This window comes from Heptranchias perlo, unplaced genomic scaffold (assembly GCF_035084215.1).
Source record: "Heptranchias perlo isolate sHepPer1 unplaced genomic scaffold, sHepPer1.hap1 HAP1_SCAFFOLD_44, whole genome shotgun sequence".
NCBI classification, from domain to species: domain Eukaryota; kingdom Metazoa; phylum Chordata; class Chondrichthyes; order Hexanchiformes; family Hexanchidae; genus Heptranchias; species Heptranchias perlo.
In genome coordinates this window covers 10,882,600-10,906,698 of record NW_027139453.1, presented here as the reverse complement: position 1 = coordinate 10,906,698, position 24,099 = coordinate 10,882,600, and the positions used below count along the sequence as shown (strand labels likewise).

The window sequence follows — 24,099 nt, the reverse complement described above, 5'->3', positions numbered from 1 at the left end:
CGAGATGATATTTTAGACCAGTATGTTGACGAGCTAATTTGGGAACAGGCTATCCAAGATTGGGTATTGTGCATTTAGAAGCGATTAATTAATAACCTTGCAGTGCATGATGCTTCCGGGAAGAGTGACCGGAACATGATAAAATTATTCATTAAGATAGAAAGTGAAGTCGTGCAATCCGAAACAAGGGTACTAAATCTAAACAAAGGAAACTAGGAAGTTATGAGGAGTGAGTTGGCTATGATAGATTGGGAACCTTCATTAAAAGGTATGACGGTGAATAGGCATGAATTGCAACAGTTCTACATTCCAATCTGGCACAAAAAGACAAAAGGAAACGAGGTCCAAACACGGCAAACAAAAGAAATTATGGATAGGATGAGACCCAAAGAGGAGTCATAAAAAATTGCCAGAAAATGTAGCAAGCCTGAGGATTGGGAGCTGTTTAGAATTGAGCAAAAACGAGCCAAGAGATTGATTAAGAGGGAAAAATAGAGTATGAGTGTGAACTTGCAAGGAACATAAAAGCGGGTTTTAAGAAATTCACAAGAGTGAACATGATATTGAGATGGAGGATCAGCCATGATCATATTGAATGGTGGAGCAGGCTCGAAGGGCCGAATGGCCTACTCCTGCTCCTATTATCTATGATTCGGTGACTCGGTTGCCTCGATTTCCACCTTCAGCAGGTGGTGTCAGATCGACCGTCCATTACACACCCTGCCACATTTTCACTTCGATTCCATTGAAAATAATTGACAGAATATTATGGGCTGATTGCCTGCAATTTCCTAAAGTGCTCTCCCGGGGAGTGACGCTCCACCGCAAGTTCCACTGCCGGATTGTGAGTCCGCTGAAGGTCGAATTAACCCCCGGTGTTTAATGGGGGAGAACAAAACCCTGCACGGCCTCGGTTTCGCGCTCTCCACAGTTTGTTTGATTAGTTTCCCTGTTCGGGTCTTACACATTTTGACCATTTTAAAATTTTTGTTCTTGAAATGTCTCTCATTTACTCCGCAGATATTTTTGTCATCTCTCAATTTCTTAATATCCTGAAGTAGATTCCAGGTCAGTCAACTCATGAAATTCCATCTAACTCCCGTTTGTCGCCTCCGTTCTGTCCTTTTCCCAGTTCCACTAAAACTGTTTCATTTTGTTTTCAGTCCACACTCGAGTTATACCTGAACCGTTACCCTGTCCTTTGTCCAGATACTGACCGATCCGCTGGGTATTTTCACCTCTTCCTTTCATTGTTTCAGATTCACAATAATTGCAGTTTGAACCATTTCTTTCCAGTTTGGTCTGCTTCTCTTCTGTTACCTTCTATGATCCTAAGATCTGATACCCTGTTAGTTTTGTGATGTTTAAATAATCCAAACTCATTCTGTTCCCCTCCCACTTACCTGATGTTCTTGTCCACTGAAATGCCTCTCGTATGTTGACAACAAGCTGACTCCGTCCACCCCTTCTTCAACTTCCTGTTCCAATCTGTCCCGGTAGAATTTCGTGAACTGGAGCAGTTGGTAACCGTCAGACTTGATCAAGAACTCAGTGATCGCAGTGTTCGGTCTGTGAACAACAATGGAGAAAACTAAACACATGCTCGACCTTCCATCCAGGCGGCTGCAATTCCTCTGACACCAAACGGCTGAAGCCTCCTGTGAGCCACGTTATCAAATAACTTCTGAAAACCCATATATGCCGCATGTGTGAAAATCAATTGACCGATATAGTCACGTCTCAACAAAAGCTGAGTCAAATTTGTCAAATACAATGTCAAATGTCTACAGTTAATCCGTTCTAACCTTCCCCGAATCTGAAATGCTAACGAATTACGTATCTTTTTAAAAGGGGTGTGCTGTCAGTCCCGGATCATTCAGTGTCTGTGTCAAAGGGGTGTACTGTCAGTCGCTGATCATTCTGTGTCTGTTTGAAAGGCGTGTACTGTCAGTCCCGGATCATTCTGTATCGTTTTTAAAGGGTTGTGCTGTCAGTCCCGGATCAGAGAATCAAGTTGCTGTTCAGAGCTGAACCCAGAGACTGCTCGATCACACTGGAGATCACAACCAACTGAAACGAACTGGAGCATTAAAAGCTTTCAATCAATGAAAAATTTCTTCAAACAGGAAGTATTGACCCGACACAGAAATAAGGAGATCAGAGGAGCATGCAACTAAGGCAAAGCAGTTATGATGGGAGATTTCAATTTTCACATGGACTGAGACACAAAGGTAATACATTTCTAGAATGCATCCAGGACAGTTTTCTGAAACAATATCATAGAACTGAGAGGTTACACATGTCAGGAAAGAGAGAAAAAGCTGGGGCTCTTTTCTCTCGAAAAGAGAAGACTGAGGAGTTACGTGATAGAGGTTTTAAGATCAATGATCTGTTTGATAGGTTAGACCTGGAGAAGATGTTTCCACTTGAAGGGGAGACCAGAACCAAGGGCCATTATTATAAGTTAGTCACCAATAAATCGAATTGAATCGAATAATGAATTCAGTAAAAACTTCTTAACCCAGTGACTGGTGAGAATGTAAAACTCGCTTCCACGAAGTGCAGTTGAGAAGGATCGCAAAGATGCGTTTAAGGGGAATCTGGATAAACAGATGAGAGAGAAAGAACATAAGAACATATAAAGTGGGAGCAGGTGTACGCCATCCAGCCCCTCGATCCTGCTCCACCATTCAATCAGATCATGCTTGATCTTCTACCTCAACTCCAATTTCCCGCCCGATCCACAAATCCCTTGAATCCCCTAGAGCCCAAAATTCTATCAATTCCAGCCTTGAATATATTCAATGACTCAGAATCCTCTGTCCTCTGGGTCGAGAATTCCAATGATTCACATCCCTCTGAGTGAATAAATTCCTCCTCATCTCAGTCTTACATGGCCGACCCCTTATCTGAAGACTATTTCCCCTTGTTCTCGACTCGACAGCCAAGGGAAACAATCTCTCCGGATCTATCCTGTCAAGCCCCCTCAGAATCTTATGTTCTATTTTCGATTTTTCAATGAGATGGCAGAGGAATAGATGGACATATTGATGGGGTTAGATGGAGAAGGATAGGCCTGGGGTCGTTGAGAGCTTCAGCACCGGCATGGACCTATTGGGCTGTATGGCCTGTTTCTGAGCCGTGCAGTCCACTTAATTCTGGAATCTTAGCCTACATTCGGCCCGTCATGCCTGTGCTAGATTTTTCAAAGAACTGCCCAATTTAGTCCTACACCCCAGCGATTTCCCCATCACCCTGCAAATTATTCCTCTTCAATGACATGTTCAATTGCCTTTTGAAAGTGCCTATGGAATGTGGTTCCACCGCTCTTTTAGGTATTGCATTCCATATCATATCAAATCACGCTGAAAAAATGTTTCTTCATTTCCCATCGAGATATATTGCCAATTAATTTTATCTCACAGACGCGCGGGAGAGAGAGAGAGAGAGAGAGTAGATTGCGTGAGAAAGACAGAGTAGAAGGAGACAGAGAGGGTACAGACAGAGAGAGTGGGAGATACAGGAGAGTAAGGTGTGTAAGAGAGATCGAGAGAGAGAGAGTAGAAGGAGACAGAGACATTACAGACAGAGAGTGTACCAGAGACAGAGATAGAGAGAGGAGAGTGGGGTGAGAAAGAGAGAAAAAGAGAGAATAGAAGAAGACAGAGAGGGTAGAGTGATAGAGGGGAAGAGAGGATGAGACAGAGACAAGAGGAAGATCAGGAGAACACAAGAAGATAAAAGAGACAATGGGGAAGGCAGAGAACGACCACAGGAGAGTGAGAGAGACCGACAGAGGGACAGAGAGAGGGTGAGAAACAGACAGAGAGTGAAACAGGGGAGAGACGGACGGAGAGTGTGAGAGACAGGGACAGAGAGAGTGACAGAGACTGGTCAGGGAGAGAGAGAGTAGAGAGAGAGAGATCGAGAGAGAGAGAGAAACAATCAGGATCACAGCATCACAGGGCGTTGGAATCACCGAAAATGGGGGAAGACAATGATCTGTGGGGAAGGCCCCGGCTTCATCCCAGTCTCTGTTGGTAGATCTCACCCAGTGTGCGGCTCACACCCACACACAGAGAATGGGAGAGTGTAGAAGGAGCTTTACTCTGCATCCAAACTCTGTTATTCATGCCCTGAGAGTGTTTGAAGGGATAGTGTAGATGGAGCGTAACTCTCTGTCTAACTTGTGCTCTACCTGCCCTGGGAGTATTTGACGGGACACTCTGGAGGGGTTTTCACTCCTTATCTAATCCGTTCTGTACATGTCTTGTGAGTTTTTGATGGGACAGTGTCGAGGGGGAGTTAATCTGTATCGAAGCGGTGCTGCACCTATCCTGGAAGTAGTTGACGGGACACTCTGGAGGGGTTTTCACTCTGTATCGAACCCGTGCTGTACCTGCCCTGGGAGTGTTTGATGGGACAGTGTAGAGGGAGTTTTACTCTGTATCTAACTCGTGCTGGACCTGCCCTGGGAGTGTTTGATGGGACATTGTAGTGGGGGTTTTACTCTGTATCTAACCTGTGCTGTACCTGCCAGGGGAGTGTTTGATGGGACAGTGTAGAGGGGCTGTACTCTGTATCTAACCCGTGCTGTTTCCAACGTTTGAACAGTTTAGACTGAGGTGGTTGATATTCCTCATGCCTCACATTCCTAAGCATTAAACACCGTGACAGTGTTTTATTTTGCTCCGCCCTGTTATTGTAAAACTCTCTCTGATCACCTCAGAATGTTCTGCCTCCCGCATGGATCCGTGTTCCACCGGCAGATGCCCCACAGGTCAGTGCTGTGTCTGGTTATTGTACCATGGGGTTTATCACTGTCAGTCCACGTCATGTCCTCCCGAAACAGGCCGAACCCACCGACTCCATCCCTCTCCCTGATGCTGAAACAGACCATTCACAATCCTTGACGTCCGATTTGACCCTGAGCTGAGATTCCGACCACATATTCTCTCCATCACCAAGTCCGCTGACTTGCATCTCTGTAATTCGCCCGTCTCCGCTCCTGCCTCTTCTCATCTATTGCTGAAACCCTTATCCGTGCCTTAGTTACTTCGAGACTGGACTATTCCAATGCTCTTCTGCCAACCTCCATCATCCACCCTTCATTAACTTCAGCTCGTCGAAAACTCAGCTGCCCGTATCCTAATTCGCACAAAGTTTGGTTCAATCATCACCCCCTGTGTTCGCATTGGCTCACGGTCCGGCAACGCCTCGATTTGAAAATTCTCATCGTTGTGTTCAAAACCTTCCACTGCCATCGCTCCCCCTATCTCTGGAACCTCCAACAAGACTACAACCCCATCGTCCCCCACTGAGGTCTCGGCGCTCCTCCCATTCTGGTCCACCGCGCATCCCCGATTTCCTGCACTGCACCATTGGCAGCCGTGTCTTCAGCTGCCTGGTCCCTCAGCTCTGGAATTTCCTTCCTCTGATTCACTCTCCTCCTTTATGACGCTACTTAAAATTCACCTTCTCACGATATCCCTCAATCCACAACTGCCCACCTTCTCCTCATATCACTAAACACCACCTACATGCCTTCTCCTCATATCCCTTAATCGCCAACTGCAAACCTTCTCTCCCAATCGCGAAACCCGACCTACCCACCGTCTCAAAATATCCCTCAATCCCTACCTACCCACCTTCCTACCTTCCAACCATATCCTTCAATCCCCAACGAACAACCTTATCCCCATATCACTAATTCCAACCTACCCAATTTCTACCCATTTTCTTTAATCTCACCGATCCATCGTCTGACCATATTCCTCCCTCTCACCTATCAACCTTCTCCCCTTATGCCCCAGTCCCACCGACCCACCTTCTCAAGAGTTCAGAACGTACTCCCCTAATTAAGTTGAGTTTGGAGACTCAGAATCATTCCCAGGAGTATTCAAGTTTCTGAATGGGTAAAAAGAGCTATTTTGTTCCTGATACTCAAACTTTCCATCCAACTCTGAATCAGCTCCCACACGAACCTGGTTTCCGTAACTGCCCTCTGAACTATGGCCTCGGTATCAGACAGGCGCACCGAGCCCAGACGGGCCTGCAAAGTCCTTCTCACTAACGACTGGGAACTGGTGCCAAAGTTGGGAGATCTGTCCAACAGACTCGTCAAGCAATAAGCTGACATCGTCATTATGAGCCGAGACTCAGTAGGCAGCATCTGGCCTCATAGTAAGAAGGCCCTGCGCTCGGGCCCCACAAACACCAGATACTTGAGCATCTTAATCCAGGTCGACAATTTCCTCTGCCAGTACTGTGGGAGCGACGCATGCTCAGAGGGTCAGTACTGAGGGAATGCTGCACTGTCAGAGGAGCAATCCAGAGGAAGCGCGGCACGGTCGGAGAATCAGTAATGAGGGAGTGTTGCACTTTCGGAGGGTCAGTAAAGTGGGAGTGCGGCACTGTCGGATGGTCAGGACTGAGGGAGTGCTGCACTGTCGGAAGGTCAGTACTGAGAGAGCGCTGCAGTGTTGGAAGGTCAGTACTGAGGGAGTGCTGCACTGTCGGTAGGTCAGTACTGAGGGAGTGTTGCACTGTCGGAAGGTCAGTACTGAGAGAGCGCTGCAGTGTTGGAAGGTCAGTACTGAGGGAGGGCTGTACTCTTTGAAGTGTCGTCATTTGGATGAGATGTTAAACCGAGTGCGCTCATCTCAGTCTGAAATGGACGACCCCTTATCTGGGGAATGGGGAATGACTATTCCCCAATGTTCTAGATTCGCCAGTCAGTGGTGTCACCATCTATCCTGTCAAGTCCCTCAGAATACCATATGTTTCAATGAGATGAGAAAGGAATATGATATGTTGATGGGGTTAGATGAAGAAGGGTGGTGGGTGGCTCGTGTGGAACCTAAACCCCGGCATGTATCTATTGTGCCGAATGGCCTGTTTCTCAGCTGTACAGTCTAAGTTTTTCTGGAAACTTAGCATATATTGGGCCCGTCATGCCTGTGCTGGTTCTTTGAAAGAACTCCCCAATTTAGTCCTACACCCCAGATTTTGCCCCATAACCCTGCAAACTAGTCCTCTTCAATGATATGCCCACTTGCCTTCAAAAAGAGCCTGTGGAATGTGGTTCCACCGCTCTTTCAGGAAATGCATTCCAAATCATAATAAACCTCAGTGAAAAAATGTTTTCAAATTTACCCGAGATCTTTGGCCAATTATTTTGTTATCACAGAGAGGAGAGCTGAAGAAAGAATATAGAGCTGAAGAAAGAGGGAGAGTTTATAGAGAGACAGAACGAGTATAGTGAGAGAGAGAGCAGGAGAGAGAGAGAAACATCCGGAGATTAAGGTGAGAAGGAGAGACAGAGTGAGAGGGGATGAGACAGGGTAAGAGAGAGAGAAGGTGAGCACAAGAAGAGAAACAGAGACAGAGGGGAAGACAGAGAAAGATAAGGGGGATAAGGAGAGAGACCGACACAGGGCCAGAGAGAGAAAAAATAAATCAGAGAGAAAAAAAAAACAGGGAAGACAAACAGAGAGAGTGACGATGAGCTCAGGTGGTGAGAGCGTGATATTAATGCCACAATGGGCTCAGGTTTGATCCCTGTAAGGACCATGAACGTTCTTTTTATTAAGAGCGCAGTTTCCACTCTTAATTTTAGACTGCGAGCGAATTATAAATGCAAAGTTTGGAAGGAAATTCACTCAGTACAGAGCATCGGAGAAGCATTTTCATGTTGGTGCTGTCAGTCCCGGATCATCCTGTGTCTGTTTTAAAGGGGTGCGCTGTCACTCCCGGATCATTCTGCGTCTGTTTTAAAGGGATGTGCTGTCAGTCCCGCATCATTATGTGACTGTTTATGAGGGGTGTGCTGTCAGTCCAGGATCATCCTGTGTCTGTTTTAAAGGGGTGTGCTGTCAGTCCTGGATCACAGACTCAAGTTACTGTTCAGAGCCTGAAACCGTCGACGGCTCGATCACACTGGAGATCACAACCCACTGAGGGGAACTGGAGCATGAAAAGCTTTCAATTAATGAAACAAATACTTCAAACAGGAAGAATTGAGCCCCCACAGAAATACGGAGATCAGAGGAGCCTGTAGCTAAGGCAAAGCAGTTACGAACGGAAATTTCAATTTTCCCATTGTCTGCGTTATCGTGCATTTCGGACAGTTTACTGAAACAATATCATAAAACGGGGAGGATATAACTATCACGAAACGGAGAACAAGCTTGAATAGAAAATACTGAGGAGTGACTTAATAGAAAACTTTAAGTTTAATGATAGGTCCGATAGTGTAGACGGAGAGAAAATGATGTCATCCGCGAGTGAGAGCAGACCAAGGGGTTACAAATCGAAGCTGGTCACTGATAAATGCAATATTAATTCAGGAGAAACTCCTTTACGCAGGGAGTGGTGAGAGTGAGCAACTCGCTACCACAAGTGAGTTGAGGCGACGAGCAAAGATGCTGCTCAGATTAAACTAGATAAACACACGAGGGAAAAAGGGAATAGAAGGATATGTTGATTGGGTTCGATGAAGAAGTGTGAAAGGAGGATCATCTGCAGCATAAGCAACGGCATGGACTCTTTGGGACGAATGGCTTGTTTCTGTGCCGTACAGTGTATGTCGGGGGTAAGAGAAAGAGGGAGAGTAAAGGGAGAAAAAGAGAGTAGAGGGAGAGAGAGAGAGAACACGAGAGAGACAGACAGAGACAGACAGAGAAAGAGATGGAGTTTGAGGAACAGAATATCGAGAAAGATAGGAGGGATAAGTAAATAGATACAGAAGGAAATGTTTTGGAAATGCCTGTGAGCTATTGGCAGCTAAACAATAGCCACTTGTTGCTGCTTCAATAGATTTGTTCCAGGAAGAATTTCGACAAAAACAGCAATTTGTATCTTAACATCAATCGGACTGAGAGTGGAGCAGACAGAGAAGGAACGGAGAATGACCGAGAATGGGGGAACGCATTGATCTCTGGGAAAGTCCCAGGCTCCATCCCGTTCTCCGTTCGAAGATATCACCCGGTGTGGGATTGAGACCCACACACAGAGTACGGGAGAGTGCAGAGGGACTTTTACTCTGTATCTAACCTGTGTTGTAACTGCCCCTGGAGTGTTTGATGGGACAGTGTAAAGGGAGCTTTACTCTGTATCTGACCGTTGTTGGACCTGCCCTGGGACGGTTTGATGGAAGAGAGCATTAAATTATAGAGTGTGTACGAGATGATATTTTAGACCAGTATGTTGAGGAGCTAATTTGGGAACAGGCTATCCAAGATTGGGTGTTGTGCATTGAGAAGCGGTTAATTAATAACCTTGTTGTGCTGGGTGCTTTCGGGAAGAGTGACCGCAACATGATAAAATTATTCATTCAGATACAAAGTGAAGTCGTGCAATCCGAAACTAGGGTACTAAATCTCAACAAAGGAAACTTAAAAGTTATGAGGAGTGAGTTGGCTATGATAGATTGGGAACCTTCATTAAAATGTATGACGGTGGATAGGCAATGGCTGACATTTAAAGAACGAATGCATGAATTGCAACAGTTATACATTCCAATCTGGCACAAAAAGACAAAAGGAAACGAGGTCCAAACACGGCAAACAAAAGAAATTATGGATAGGATGAGACCCAAAGAGGAGTCATATAAATTTGCCAGAAAATGTAGCAAGCCTGAGGATTGGGAGCTGTTTAGAATTGAGCAAAAACGAGCCAAGAGATTGATTAAGAGGGAAAAATAGAGTATGAGTGTGAACTTGCAAGGAACATGAAAGCGGGTTGTCAGAACTTCACAAGACGGAATATGATATTGAGATAGAGGATCATCCATGATCATATTGAATGGTGGAGCAGGCTCGAAGAGCCGAATGGCCTACTCCTGCTCCGATTATCGATGATTCGATGACTCGGTTGCCGAGATTTCCACCTTCAGCAGGTGGTGTCAGATCGACCGTCCATTATACACCCTGTCACATTTTCACTTCAATTCCATTGAAAATAATTGACAGAATATTATGGGCTGATTGCCTGCAATTTCCTAAAGTGCTCTCCCGGGGAGTGACGCTCCACCGCAAGTTCCACTGCCCGGATTGTGAGTCCGCTGAAGGTCGAATTAACCCCCGGTGATTAATGGGGGAGAACAAAACCCTGCACGGCCTCGGTTTCGCGCTCTCCACAGTTTGTTTGATTAGCTTCCCTGTTCGGGTCTTACACATTTTGACCGTTTTAAAATTTTTGTTCTTGAAATGTCTCTCATTTACTCCGCAGATATTTTTGTCATCTCTCAATTTCTTAATATCCTGAAGTAGATTCCAGGTCAGTCAACTCATGAAATTCCCACTAACTCCTGTTTGTCGACTCCGTTCTGTCCTTTTCCCAGTTCCACTAAAACTGTTTCACTTTTTTTTCAGTCCACACTAGAGTTATACCTGAACCGTTACCCTGTCCTTTGTCCAGATACTGACCGATCCGTTGGGTATTTTCACCTCTTCCTTTCATTGTTTCAGATTCACAATAAATGCAGTTTGAACCATTTCTTTCCAGTTTGGTCTGCTTCTCTTCTGTTACCTTCTATGATCCTAAGATCTGATATCCTGTTAGTTTTGTGATGTTTAAATAATCCAAACTCATCCTGTTCCCCTCCCACTTACCCGATGTTCTTGTCCACTGAAATGCCTCTCGTATGTTGACAACAAGCTGACTCCGTCCACCCCTTCTTCAACTTCCTGTTCCAGTCTGTCCCGGTAGAATTTCGTTTACTGACTGGATCAGTTGGTAACCGTCAGACTTTGTCAAGAACTCAGTGATCGCGGTGTTCGGTCTGTGAACAACAATGGAGAAAACTAAACACATTATCGACCTTCCATCCAGGCGGCTACAATTCCTCTGACACCAAACGGCTGAAGCCTCCTGTGAGCCACGTTATCAAATAACTTCTGAAAACCCATATATGCCGCATGTGTTAAAATTCATTGACCGATATCGTCACGTCTCAACAAAAGCTGTGTCAAATTTGTCAAATATAAAGTCAAATGTCCACAGTTAATCCGTTCTAAACTTCCCCGAATCTGAAATGCTCACTAATTACGTGTCTGTTCAAAAGGGGTGTGCTGTCAGTCCCTGATCATTCTGTGTCTGTTTGAAAGGCGTGTACTGTCAGTCCCGGATCATTCTGTGTCGTTTTTAAAGGGTTGTGCTATCAGTCCCGGATCATTCTGTGCCGGTTTGAAATGGGTGTGCTGTCAGTCCCGGATCAGAGAATCAAGTTGCTGTTCAGAGCTGAACCCAGAGACGGCTCGATCACACTGGAGATCACAACCAACTGAAACGAACTGGGGCATGAAAAAATTCTTCAAACAGGAAGTATTGACCCGACACAGAAATACGGAGAACAGAGGAGCCTGTAGCTAAGGCAAAGCAGTTATGATGGGAGATTTTAATTTTCACATAGACTGAAACACAAAGGCAATACATTTCTAGAATGCATCCAGGACAGTTTTCTGAAGCAATATCATAGAACTGAGAGGTTACACATGTCAGGAAAGAGAGAAAAAGCTGGGGCTCTTTTCTCTGGAAAAGAGAAGACTGAGGAGTTACGTGATAGAGTTTTTTAAGATTAATGATGTGTTTGATAGTTTAGACCTGGAGAAGATGTTTCCACTTGAAGGGGAGACCAGAACCACGGGTCATTATTATAAGTTAATCACTAATAAATCGAATTGAATCGAATAATGAATTCAGTAAAAACTTCTTAACCCAGTGACTGGTGAGAATGTAAAACTCGCTTCCACGAAGTGCAGTTGAGAAGGATCGCAAAGATGCGTTTAAGGGGAATCTGGATAAACAGATGAGAGAGAAAGAACATAAGAACATATAAAGTGGGAGCAGGTGTACGCCATCCAGCCCCTCGATCCTGCTCCACCATTCAATCAGATCATGCTTGATCTTCTACCTCAACTCCAATTTCCCGCCCGATCCACAAATCCCTTGAATCCCCTAGAGCCCAAAATTATATCAATTCCAGCCTTGAATATACTCAATGACTCAGTATCCACAGTCCTCTGGGTAGAGAATTCCAATGATTCACATCCCTCTGAGTGAATAAATTCCTCCTCATCTCAGTCTTTCATGGCCGACCCCTTATCTGAAGACAATTTCCCCTTGTTCTCGACTCGACAGCCAAGGGAAACAATCTCTCCGGATCTATCCTGTCAAGCCCCCTCAGAATCTTATGTTCTATTTTATGTTTCAATGAGATGGCAGAGGAACAGATGGACATGTTGATGGGGTTAGATGGAGAAGGATAGGCCTGGGGTCGTTGAGAGCTTCAGCACCGGCATGGACCTATTGGGCTGTATGGCCTGTTTCTGAGCTGAGCAGTCCACGAAATTCTGTAATCTTAGCCTACATTCGGCCCGCCATGCCTGTGCTAGCTTTTTGAAAGAACTGCCCAATTTAGTCTTACACCCCAGCGATTTCCTCATCACCCTGCAAATTATTCCTCTTCAATGACATGTTCAATTGCCGTTTGAAAGTGCATATGGAATGTGGTTCCACCGCTCTTTTAGGTATTGCATTCCACATAATAACAAATCTCGATGAAAAAAATGTTTCTTCTTTTCCCATCGAGATATATTGCCAATTAATTTTATCTCACAGGGGAGCGGTAGAGAGAGAGAGAGAGAGAGAGAGAGAAAGTGGAGTGCGCGAGAAAGACAGAGTAGAAGGTGACAAGAGGGTACAGACAAAGAGAGTAGGAGAAAGAGGAGAGTAATGTGAGGAAGAGAGATAGAGAGAAAGTAGAAGGAGACAGAGAGAGTACATAAAGAGAGAGAACGAGAGACAGAGATAGGGAGAGAGGAGAGTAGGGTGAGAAAGAGAGAATGAGAGAGTAGAAGAAGACAGAGAGGGTAAATGGATAGAGGGTAGAGAGGATGAGACAGAGACAAGAGGAAGATAAGGAGAACACAAGAAGAGAAAAAGAGACAAAAAAGGGGAAGACAGATAAAGACCACGAGGAGAGTGAGAGAGAACGACAGAGGGACAGAGAAAGGAAGAGAAACAGACAGAGAGAGTAACAGGGGAGTGACGGGCCGAGAGAGGGAGAGACAGGGACAGAGCGAGTGATAGAGACTGGTCAGAGAGAGAGAGAGTAGAGTGAGAGAGAGAGAGAGAGAGAGAGAGAGAGAGAGAGAGAGAAACAATCAGGATCAAAGCATCAGAGGGCGTTGGAATCACCGAGAAGGGGGGAAGTCATTGATCTTTGGGGAAGGACCAGGCTTCATCCCAGTCTCTGTTGGTAGATCTCACACGGTGTGCGGCTGACGCCCACACACAGAGCATGGGAGAATGTAGAGGGAGCTTTACTCTGTATCTGAACAGTGTTGTTCCTGCCCTGAGAGTGTTTGAATGGATAGTGTACAGGGAGCTTGACTCTCTATCTAACTCGTGCTCTACCTGCCCTGGAAATATTCAATGGGACACTGTAGAGGGATCTGTAACTCTCTATCTAACCCATGCTGTACATGCATGGGAGTGTTTGATGGGACAGTGTGGAGCTAGATTTACTCTGTATCTCACCGTGCTGCACCTGCCCTGTGTGTATTTGACGGGACACTCTGGAGGGATTTTCACTCCGTATCTAATCCGTGCTGTACCTGTCCTGGGAGTGTTTGATGGGACTGTGTAGAGGGGGCTTTACTCTCTATCTAACCCGTTCTCTTTCGAACTTGTGAACAGTTCTGACTGAGGTGGTTGATACTCCTCATACCTCACATTCCTAAGCATTAAACACTGTGACAATGTTTTATTTTGCTCCACCCTGTTATTTTAAAACTCTTTCTGTTCACCTCCGATGGTTCTGCCTCTCGCATGGATCCGTGTTCCACCGGCAGTTGCCGCACGGGTCAGCGCTGAGTTAGGGTTAGGGTTAGGGTTAGGGTTATTGTACCATGGGGTGTATCACTGCCAGTCCACATCGTGTGCTCCCGTAACAAGCCCAACCCACCGACTCCATCCCTCTCCCTGGACACCGTCTGATGCTGAAACAGACCATTCACAACCCTTGACGTCCAATTTGACCCTGAGCTGAGATTCCGACCACATATTCTCTCCATCACCAAGTCCGCCTACTTCCATCTCTGTTACTCGCCCGTCTCTGCTTCTGCCTCATCTCATCTGTTGCTGAAACTCTTGTCCGTGCCTTTGTTGCCGCGAAACTGGATTATTCCAATGCTCTTCTGGCCAACCTCCCATCTTCCACCCTTCATTAAGTTCAGCTCATCCAAAACTCAGCTGCCCGTATCCGAATTCGCACAAAGTCCTTTTCAATCATCACCTAAATTGGCTCCCTGTCCGGCAACGCCTCGATTTTAAAATTCTCATCGTTGTGTTCAAATCCTTCCACGGCCATCGATCTCCCTATCTCTGTAACCTCCCCCAAGAATTCAACCCCATCCTCCCCCACTGAGGTCTCTGCGCTCCTCATTCTGGCCTCTTGCGCATCCCCGATTTCTTGCACTCCACCATTGGCGGCCGTGCCTTCAACTGCCTGGTCACCAGCCTCTGGAATTCCCTCCGTAAACTATCGAGTTCACTCTCCTCCTTTATGAAGCTCCTTGAAATGCACCTTCTCACAATAACCCTCAATCCACACCTGCCCACCTTCTCCCCACATCACCAAAGCCTACCTACTCGCCTTCTCCACATATCCCTTAATCCCCAACTGAAAACCTTCTCTCCCTAACGCTCAACGCGACCTACCCACCTTCCCACCATATCCCTCAATCCCCACCTACCCGTCTTCCCACCATATCCCTCAATCCCCACCTACCCGTCTTCCCACCATATCCCTCAATCCCCACCTACCCACCTTCCCACCATATCCCTCAATCCCCACCTACCCGTCTTCCCACCATATCCCTCAATCCCCACCTACCCACCTTCCCACCATATCCCTCAATCCCCACCTACCCGTCTTCCCACCATATCCCTCAATCCCCACCTACCCACCTTCCCACCATATCCCTCAATCCCCACCTACCCACCTTCCCACCATATCCCTCAATCCCCACCTACCCACCTTCCCACCATATCCCTCAATCCCCACCTACCCGTCTTCCCACCATATCCCTCAATCCCCACCTACCCACCTTCCCACCATATCCCTCAATCCCCACCTACCCACCTTCCCACCATATCCCTCAATCCCCACCTACCCACCTTCCCACCATATCCCTCAATCCCCACCTACCCGTCTTCCCACCATATCCCTCAATCCCCACCTACCCGCCTTCTCCCCATATCCCTAAATCCAACCTACCCACTTTCTACCCATATTCCTTCATCTCACCAATCCATCTTCTCTCCATATTGCTGATTCTCACCAATCAACCTTCTCCCCTTATCCGTAATTCCCAACTACCCACCTTCTCAAGAGTTCAGAACATACTCCTCTCATTAAGGTGAGTTTGGACTCAGAATCACTCCCAGGAGTATTCCAGTTTCTGAAGGGGTATAAAGAGCTATTTTGTTCCTGATACTCAATCTTTCCCTCCAACTCTGAATCAACTCTCACACTAACCTGGTTGACTTAACTGCCCTCTGAAATATGGCCTCGGTATCAGACAGGCGCACCCAGCCCAGACGGGCCTGCAAAGTGCTTCTCACTAACGTCTGTGAACTGGTGCCAAAGTTGGGAGATCTGTCCCACGGACTCGTCAAGCAATAACCTGACATAGTCATTATGAGCCGGGCTCTCAGTGGGTAGCATCTGGCCTCAGAGTCAGAAGGTCGTGCGCTCGAACCCCCCACACACCAGAGACTTGAGCATCTTAATCCTGGCCTACAATTTCCTGTGCCAGTACTGTGGGAGCGCTGCACGCTCAGAGGATCAGTACTGAGGGAATGCTGCACTGTCAGAGGAGCAGTACTGAGGAAGCGCCGCATGGTCGGAGGGTCAGTATTGAGAGAGTGTTGCACTTTCGGAGGGTCAGTAAAGATGGAGTGCTGCACTGTCGGAGGTTCAGTACTGAGGGGGTGCTGCACTGTCGGAAGGTCAGTCCTGAGGGAGTGCTGCACTGTCGGAAGGTCAGTACTGAGGGAGTGCTGCACTGTCGGAAGGTCAGTACTGAGGGAGTGCTGCACTGTCGGAAGGTCAGTACTGAGGGAGTGCTGCACTGTCGGAAGGTCAGTACTGAGGGAGGGCTGTACCCTTTGAAGTGTCGTCATTTGGATGAGATGTTCAACCGAGTGCGCTCATCTCAGTCTTTAATGGCCGACCCCTTATCTGGGGAATGGGGAATGACTATTCCCCATTGGTCTAGATTCGCCAGTCAGTGGTGTCACCATCTATCCTGTCAAGTCCCCTCAGAATACGATATGTTTCTATGAGATGAGAAAGGAATCGGATATGTTGATGAGGTTAGATGAAGAAGGGTGGTCTTTTGCTCGTGTGGAACATAAACCACGGCATGTATCTATTGTGCCGAATGGCCTGTTCCTCAGCTGTGCAATTCTAATTATTTCTGGAATCTTAGCATACATTGGGCCCGTCATGCCTGTGCTGGCTCTTTGAAAGAACACACTGGAGATCACAACCCACTGAGGGGAACTGGGACATGAAAAGCTTTCAATTAATGAAACAAATACTTCAAACAGGAAGTATTGAGCCCACACAGAAATAGGGAGATCAGAGGAGCCTGCAGCTAAGGCAAAGCAGTTATGAACGGAGATTTTAATTTTCCCATTGACTGCGTTATAATGGCAATACATTTCCCGAGTGCATCACGGACAGTTTACTGAAACAATATCATAGAACGGGGAGGATATAACTATCACGAAAGAGAGAACAAGCTGGATGTCTTTTCTCTGTAAAAGAGAAGACTGAGGAGTGACCTGATAGAAGTCTTTAAGTTTAATGACGGGTTTGATACGGTAGACGGAGAGAAGATGATTCCACCCGCGGGTGAGAGCAGAACTAGGGGTTAAAAATCGAAGCTAGTCAATGAAAAAATCCAATATTAACTCAGGAGAAACTCCTTTACCCAGGGAGTGGTGAGAGTGAGCAACTCGCTACCACAAGTGAGTTGAGGCGACGAGCAAAGATGCTGTTAAGATTAAGCTCGATAAGCACACGAGGGATGAGGGAATAGACGGATATGTTGATTGGGTCATGATGAACCAGGGTGAAAGGAGGACCATGTGGAGCAGAAGACAACAGCATGGACTCTTTGGGACGAATGTCTGAACGGTGTATGTTGGGGGTAAGATAAAGAGAGACGGAGAGAGGAAAGGGAGAAAGAGAGAGTAGAGGGAGAAAGAGAGCACGATAGAGACAGAGAGAGAAATACAGAGAATGACATAGAGTTTGAGGAACTGAAAATCGAGAAACAGAGGAGGGATAAGTAAATAGAGACCGGACGAGATGTTTTGGAAATGCCTGTGAGCTGTTGGCAGCAAAACAATAGCCACTTGTTGCTGCTTCAATGGATTTTTTCCAGGAAGAATGTTGACAAAAACAGCAATTTGTATTTTAACACCAATCGGACTGAGAGACTGGAGCAGAGCATCGAAGAAAGGGAGAATGAACGAGAATGGGGGAAGGCAGTGATCTCAGGAAAAGGCCCAGGCTCGATCCCGGTGTCCGTTAGTTGATATCACCCGGAGTGGGATTGAGACCCACACACAGAGCATGGGAGAGTGCAGAGGGACTTTTACTCTGTATCTCACCTGTGTTGTAACTGGCCTCGGAGTGTTTGACGGGACAGTGTAGATGCAGCTTTACTCTGTTTCTAACCCCTATTTCACCTGCCCTGGGAGTGTTTGTTGTGACATTTTAGAGGGAGCTTTACTCTATATCTGACCCATTTTATTCCTGTCCTTGGAACAGTTTAAACGAGGGTGGATGGTATTTCCCATGCCTCATGTTGCAATGCATTAAGTCCGTGACTGTATTTCTGTTGGTGAGCCCTGTTATTACAAAAATCTTACTGTTCACACCGGAAGGTTCTGTTTCTCACTGGTGTTCGGTTCCTCGAGCAATTCCTTCACAGGTCAGTGTTGAGTGTGGCAATTGTATCATGGTCCGGGGGGGGGGGGGGGTGGTGGGGGCGGAGGCATCATTCCCAGGGCCCACCATCGTGCAGACACAGAGAGAGTAGATCGTTGTCCATTCAATGAGAGATCAAAACACAGTCCAGACACTGAGAGAGGAGATCAGTCCAGACATTGAGAGAGGAGATCACAGTCCAGACACTGAGAGAGGAGATCACAGTCCAGACACTGAGAGTGGTGATCACAGTCCAGACACTGAGAGAGGAGATCAGTGTCCAGACAGTGAGAGGGGATCACCGTCCAGACACTGAGAGTGGTGATCACAGTCCAGACACTGAGAGTGGTGCTCACAGTGCAGAATGTGAGAGAGGAGATCACAGTCCAGAATCTGAGAGATGTGTTCACAATCCAAGCACTGAGAGAGGAGATCACAGTCCAGACACTGAGAGAGGCGATTTCAGTCCGGACAGTGAGAGAGGAGATCAGAGTCCCAACACTGAGAGAGGTGATCACAGTCCAATTGCTGAGAGGGTATTACAGTCCAGACACTGAGAGAGATCAAAGTCCAGACACTGAGAGAGGAGATCACATTCCATCCATGAGAGAGGTGATGACAGTCCATAAAGTGAGCGTTTCAAGGGCAAAATTTTAAAAAGAACAGACACACAAGGGTTATAATCTCTGGATTATTACCTGAGCCACGTGCAAATAGTCGTAGGGATAAGCAGATTAGGGAGGAGAACACATGGATGAAGGAGTGGTGTGGGAAGGAGAGGTTCCATTTCGTGGGACACTGGCACCTGTACTCGGACACGATGGAATTGTACCGTTGGGACCGGCTCCACGTGACCCGGGCTGGCACCAGGGTTCCAGCGTTAAATTTGTAATTGGGTCTAGAGCTCAGTTGGAAAAGTAATATAAATAACAATTCTGGAACAAAAAGGAAGAGCGTAGAGTGATAGTCAGAAATTATGCTTTCAGCACTACATGTAAAGGAAAAACTGAAAGATGAAAAGTAATTAAATCTGGAGAGAGAAATAAGGAATTTGTGTGAAATACAATACTGATTGATGAAAAGTAATTAAATCTGGAGAGAGAAATAAGGAATGTGTATGAAATACAATACTGATTGATGAAAAGTAATTAAATCTGGAGAGAGAAATAAGGAATGTGTGAGAAATACAATATTACAATATGGGCAGGGTGTGTGGCCCAAATAAGCGTTCTTTATACAAACGCATGAAGTATAAGCAACAAATTGAATGAAATGCGGGCACAAATTCAACCTACAGGGTACGAAATGGTAGCCATTAGTGAGGCATGGCTGTACAACAGTCAGGAATGGGAACTGAATATACCAGGTTATAAGGTCTATAGGAAGGATAGGAGAACTGGTAGAGGTGGAGGAGCATAGTGAGTGATTAAGGATGAAATTTCTTCATTGATAAGAGATGATATCACGAGAGGTAGGCAGTCAGTGGGAACTTTATGCGTAGAATTAGGAAATAGAAAATGATTTCAGCCCAAAGTTGGAGTTGTGTATAGAACCCCTGTAGCAGCTGTGAAGCGGCAGAATGTATAAATGGGGAGATTAGACAAGCATGTAGCAAAGGCAGAGTGGTTTATATGGGGATCGATTTTAACTTTCATATAGATTGGGATAAACAGACGAGCTCATGTCAGACAGGTAACGAATTTCTTGAGTATGTTCAGGAAAACTTTCTGCAACAATATGACCGAGGAGAAACAAGGAGGCAGGCCACAGTAGAATTAATAATGAGCAATAGGCCAGATTTAATGAACAGCCTAACGGTGTACGAAAATTGATCTGAATTGGAAAACTATACATGTCACTCCACTATTTAAGAAAGGTGATGGAAGGAAACCAGGGAATTATAGACCAGTTCGCCAAACATCTGTTTTCGAGAAATTACTCGAGTCTCTAATTAAGGATAGTGACTGAACACATTGAACATTTTCAGCTGATCGAAAGAGCCAGCATGGATTTTGTTTTGAAGAGGTGACTAAAGTAGTGGACAGGGGAATGTCTATGGAGTTTGTTTCTATGGACTTCCAAAAGGCATTCGATAAAGTCCCTGAGAAGGGACTGTTAGCTAAAGTTGAAGCTGATGGAATTGAGGGAAAATGATTGACCTGGTTAGGAAATTGGCAGAGCGGCAGGAGACATTGGGCCTGAAGTCGCTGCGAGCGGCGAGGCAACGCTCACTGCAGCTGCTGCGAATTAAATTAACAAAAATACTGACTCTAGGCTCTGTGGCGATGAATTGCTTGAATTTGAACTTTACAAAAATTGTGCTCTATCAACCCAGCCTCTGAGCAGCGTGATTTGCCGCGTAGCTGGAAAGGTGTGTGAGGAGAAGACACGAACACAAATTCGGTAAGGACGAGACGTCCCGCCCACAGAATTAGGCTGCATTGCTGAAACAATCAAGCAGACTTCATTCCTTTAAAGTTTGCATTCTGTATGGTATTGTAATTTTTTTCTAAAATCAAAAACCAAAGAAATAATTGAATTAAATTAATGAGACAGAAGGAAAACGTTTAAAAATTAATATTGTAATTTTCATTCTTCTTCAATAACCAAAAAACTAATACAATAAGGAGTGATATGAGAGTCCTCGTTTATATAAGTTCATCTTTACTTGATTGGCAGTAATTAAAACTTACCGAGCTGTTAAAACTCATTTTGGACTTTGTATTTACTGGAATGATACCTGGACATCAAGGGTTAAATAATGATGATAGATTACACAAACTAGGGTTGCATTCTCTGGAATTTGGAAGATTAAGGGTTGATTTGTTCGAATTTTTCAAGCTGTTAAGGGGAACTAATAGGGAAGACAGAGAGAAACTATGTCCGCTGGTTGGGGAGTCCATGACTATGGGTCTCAGCCCAAAAATTAGAGCCAGAACTTTCAGGAGTGAAGTTATGAAACACTTCTACACGCAAAGGGTGGGAGATATTTGGAACTCTCTTCTGCAAACGGAAGTTGGTGTTAGCTCAATTGTTAATTATAATTCTGAGGTTGATAGATTTTTCTTAACTCTGTTAATATTGGGGTTAAGGCGGGTAAATTAAGTTCGGTCAGAGATCCGCCATGATGCCATTGAATGGCGCAACAGGCTCCAGGGATCAAAATGCCGACTCCTGTTCCGACGTTCCTGGTCAATGTCATCACCAACCACAATCTTCAGCAGGCGGCACTGCTGACCAGCAGTGTCAGAGCAAAGAGAGACAGAGAAAGCGGCAAGAGAAAGGGTGACATAAGCAAAAAGGTTGAGGGAGGGAGAGAGAAAAATGAAGACATAGAGATATAGTTCGTGAGAGAGAACGAGAGAGACAGACATGTGACAAAGAGAGATAGAAACAGAGAGGAGAGAGCAATAAATAGAGATAAATAGGAGAGGCCGAAAGAGAGACAGACAGAGAGGGAGAGACGAGGATAGAGGGAGAGACGAGTACAGAGGGAGAGATAGCTGAGGGAAAGAGAGTGAGACTCAGAGGGAGATGGAGAGAGAGAAAGAGAGAGACGAATTGTGGGAGAGAGAGAGAGCGATGGAGAGGGAGACAGAGAGATAGTGATAGAAAGGCAGATAATCAGCAGAGAGAGAGACACATGGAGAGAGAGAGAGAGAATTATAGAGACAGAGAGATGGTGGGGGCGAAAGAATGAAAGACACAAACAGAGGGAGAAACAGACAAACAGAGAGGGCGGAGGGAGGAAGAAAGAGAGGGAGAGACGGGGATGGATCAGAGAGTGTAGATGGAGGGAGACAGAGAGAGAGCGAGTAGAGACAGAGGGAGAGTAGGGTAGATGTAGAGAGACGGAGAAAGAAAGAGAGTGGAGGTTGAGTGACTGGAAAAGAGAGAGCATCAGACGGAAAGATTCAGAGTGGGAGAGTCAGAGGGAGAGAAAGGGACAGAGTTGGAGAGTTTAGGGAAAAAGACAGAGAGAGAGACAGATAGATGTGGATGGGTCAGAGAGTGTAGTGGCAGAGAGTGTAGTGGCACAGAATGTAGTGGCACAGAGTGTAGTGGCACAGAGTGTCGTGGCAGTAGCAAAGAGAACGAGTACAAGGGAAGCTTGAAATTGAAGGTGAGATATATAGAAAGGGAGAGAGTTACTGACTGAGAGAGGTGGAGATTAGAGGTGGAGAGGGAGAGATATGGAGAGTAGAGCGAGAGAATGAGAGGAGAGAGTGAAGAACGAAAGAGGGAGACACAGTGCAGAGGCAGAGAGACACCGAGAGGGAGAATGAGGAGGGGGTGGGGAGTGCGACAGAGAGACAAGCAGACAGACTGTGAGAATCTGAATAATACAGACAGAGAGATAGTGGGGGTGAGGGACAAAGAAAGAGACAGACAGATGGAGAAAAAGACAGAAAGAGAGAGAAACAGTGGAGACAGAAAAACGGAAGAGAAATATTGAGAGATGGGGAAGTGAGAGAAAGAGAGAGAGAGGGAGGAGAAGGGGGAGAGATATGGAGTAAAGGGTGAGAGCGAGTAGAGAGCGAGGAGAGTGCGACAGACACAGAGAGAGAGAGGCCGAGAGAGAGAGAGAGGGAGAGAGGAAGGGGTGAGATAGAGAGCAGAGGGAGAGCACGAGCAGAGAGCGAGGAGGGTGACAGAGAGAGAGAGAGTGAGGGGTATAGGGAGGGGGACAGGGAAAGAGAGAGAGACTCCCACCTACCAATTATCTACCCTTTTCATTCAACACAACCACCCAAACCTTCTCACAATATCCCTCAACAAAACTTACCACCTTCTCACCATATCCATCAACCCCACCTATCGAAATTCTCCCCATATCACTCAACCCCACCGACACACATTCACACAATATCCATCAATCCCCACTTGAACACATTCTCCACATTTCACTCAAACTCCACCTAATCACCTTCTCCACATATACCTGACACACGGCTACCCATCTTCTCCCCATATCTCTCACTCCCTCCTACCATCCATTTCCCAAGATCACTCTAACCCACCGAACCACCTTCTCACAATATCTCTCAATCATAACCTACCCCCTTTATTAATATTTCTCAAAATCACACTTAACCAACCCCTCACCATATCCGTCCACCCCACCTATCCATCTTCTCCCCATTTCACTCAACTACACCTACGCACCTTCAGTCAAAATCCCTCAATTCCCAACTACCAATCATCCCCCATATCCCTCAATACCCACCGACCTTTCTTACCCCCAAATACCTCAATCCCCACCTACCCACATTATCACCTTATTCCTCAATCCCACCTAAACAACTTCCCACCATATCTCTCAATACCACCTAAACACCTCCCCATGTTCATCAAACCAGAGCTACACAACTTATCCCCATAACACTCAACCCCACCTGCCCACATTCTCACAACATCCCTCAATCACCACCTACACTTCTTCGCACCATATACCTCAATCCCCACCTAACCGCCTTCTCTTCATATTCCTCACTCATACTTACCCATCTTCTCCAAATATTCCTCAATCCACACATATCCATCGACTCACCATATGCCTAAACTCACCTACCCACCTTTTCAAAAAATCTCTCAACCCCACATTCCAACCTTCGACCCATGTCCCACATACCCACCTTCACGCCATATCATTCAATCCCCAACTACTCACCCAACTTCTCCCAATATCCCTCAATTCCACCTACGCAACTTCTCAGCATAGCCCTCAAAGCCCACCTAACTACCTTCTCTCCGTATCCCACAAACTCACCGACGCAGCATTTCCACAGATCACTCAAACACACCCAACCACCTTCTCACTATATCCATTATTACCACTTACCCACCCCCTCACCATATCCGTCAACCCCACCTACCCACATTATCGTCATATCCCTCAATCCCACCTATACACCTTCTCCCCTTATCACTCAACCCCAACTACACACATCAAAAAAAAAATCCTCAATCCACAACGACCTCCCATATCCCTCAATCACCTGAAGACATCTTTCCGCCATATCCCTGAATCCCAACTTAATCATGGCTGACTTTCACCGACATATATACTGGCCAAACCAAATTAGCAA

The 24,099-nt window shown here is 46.0% G+C and overlaps 1 long non-coding RNA gene across 10 annotated transcripts in view; it reads right to left on the bottom strand.

The window, feature by feature from the left end:
* LOC137312940 (uncharacterized) overlaps positions 1 to 24,099 on the bottom strand; it is a 117,359-nt gene that overhangs the window by 47,232 nt on the left and 46,028 nt on the right. For 9 of the 10 annotated variants that reach the window (XR_010960949.1, XR_010960947.1, XR_010960942.1 and 6 more), the window contains 2 exons: positions 10,614 to 10,783; positions 1,404 to 1,569 (listed from right to left, as the gene is read on the bottom strand). This is a non-coding gene — a long non-coding RNA (uncharacterized lncRNA). The remainder of the gene's footprint in view (positions 1 to 1,403; positions 1,570 to 10,613; positions 10,784 to 24,099) is intronic. The other variant, XR_010960945.1, reaches the window with a different exon arrangement.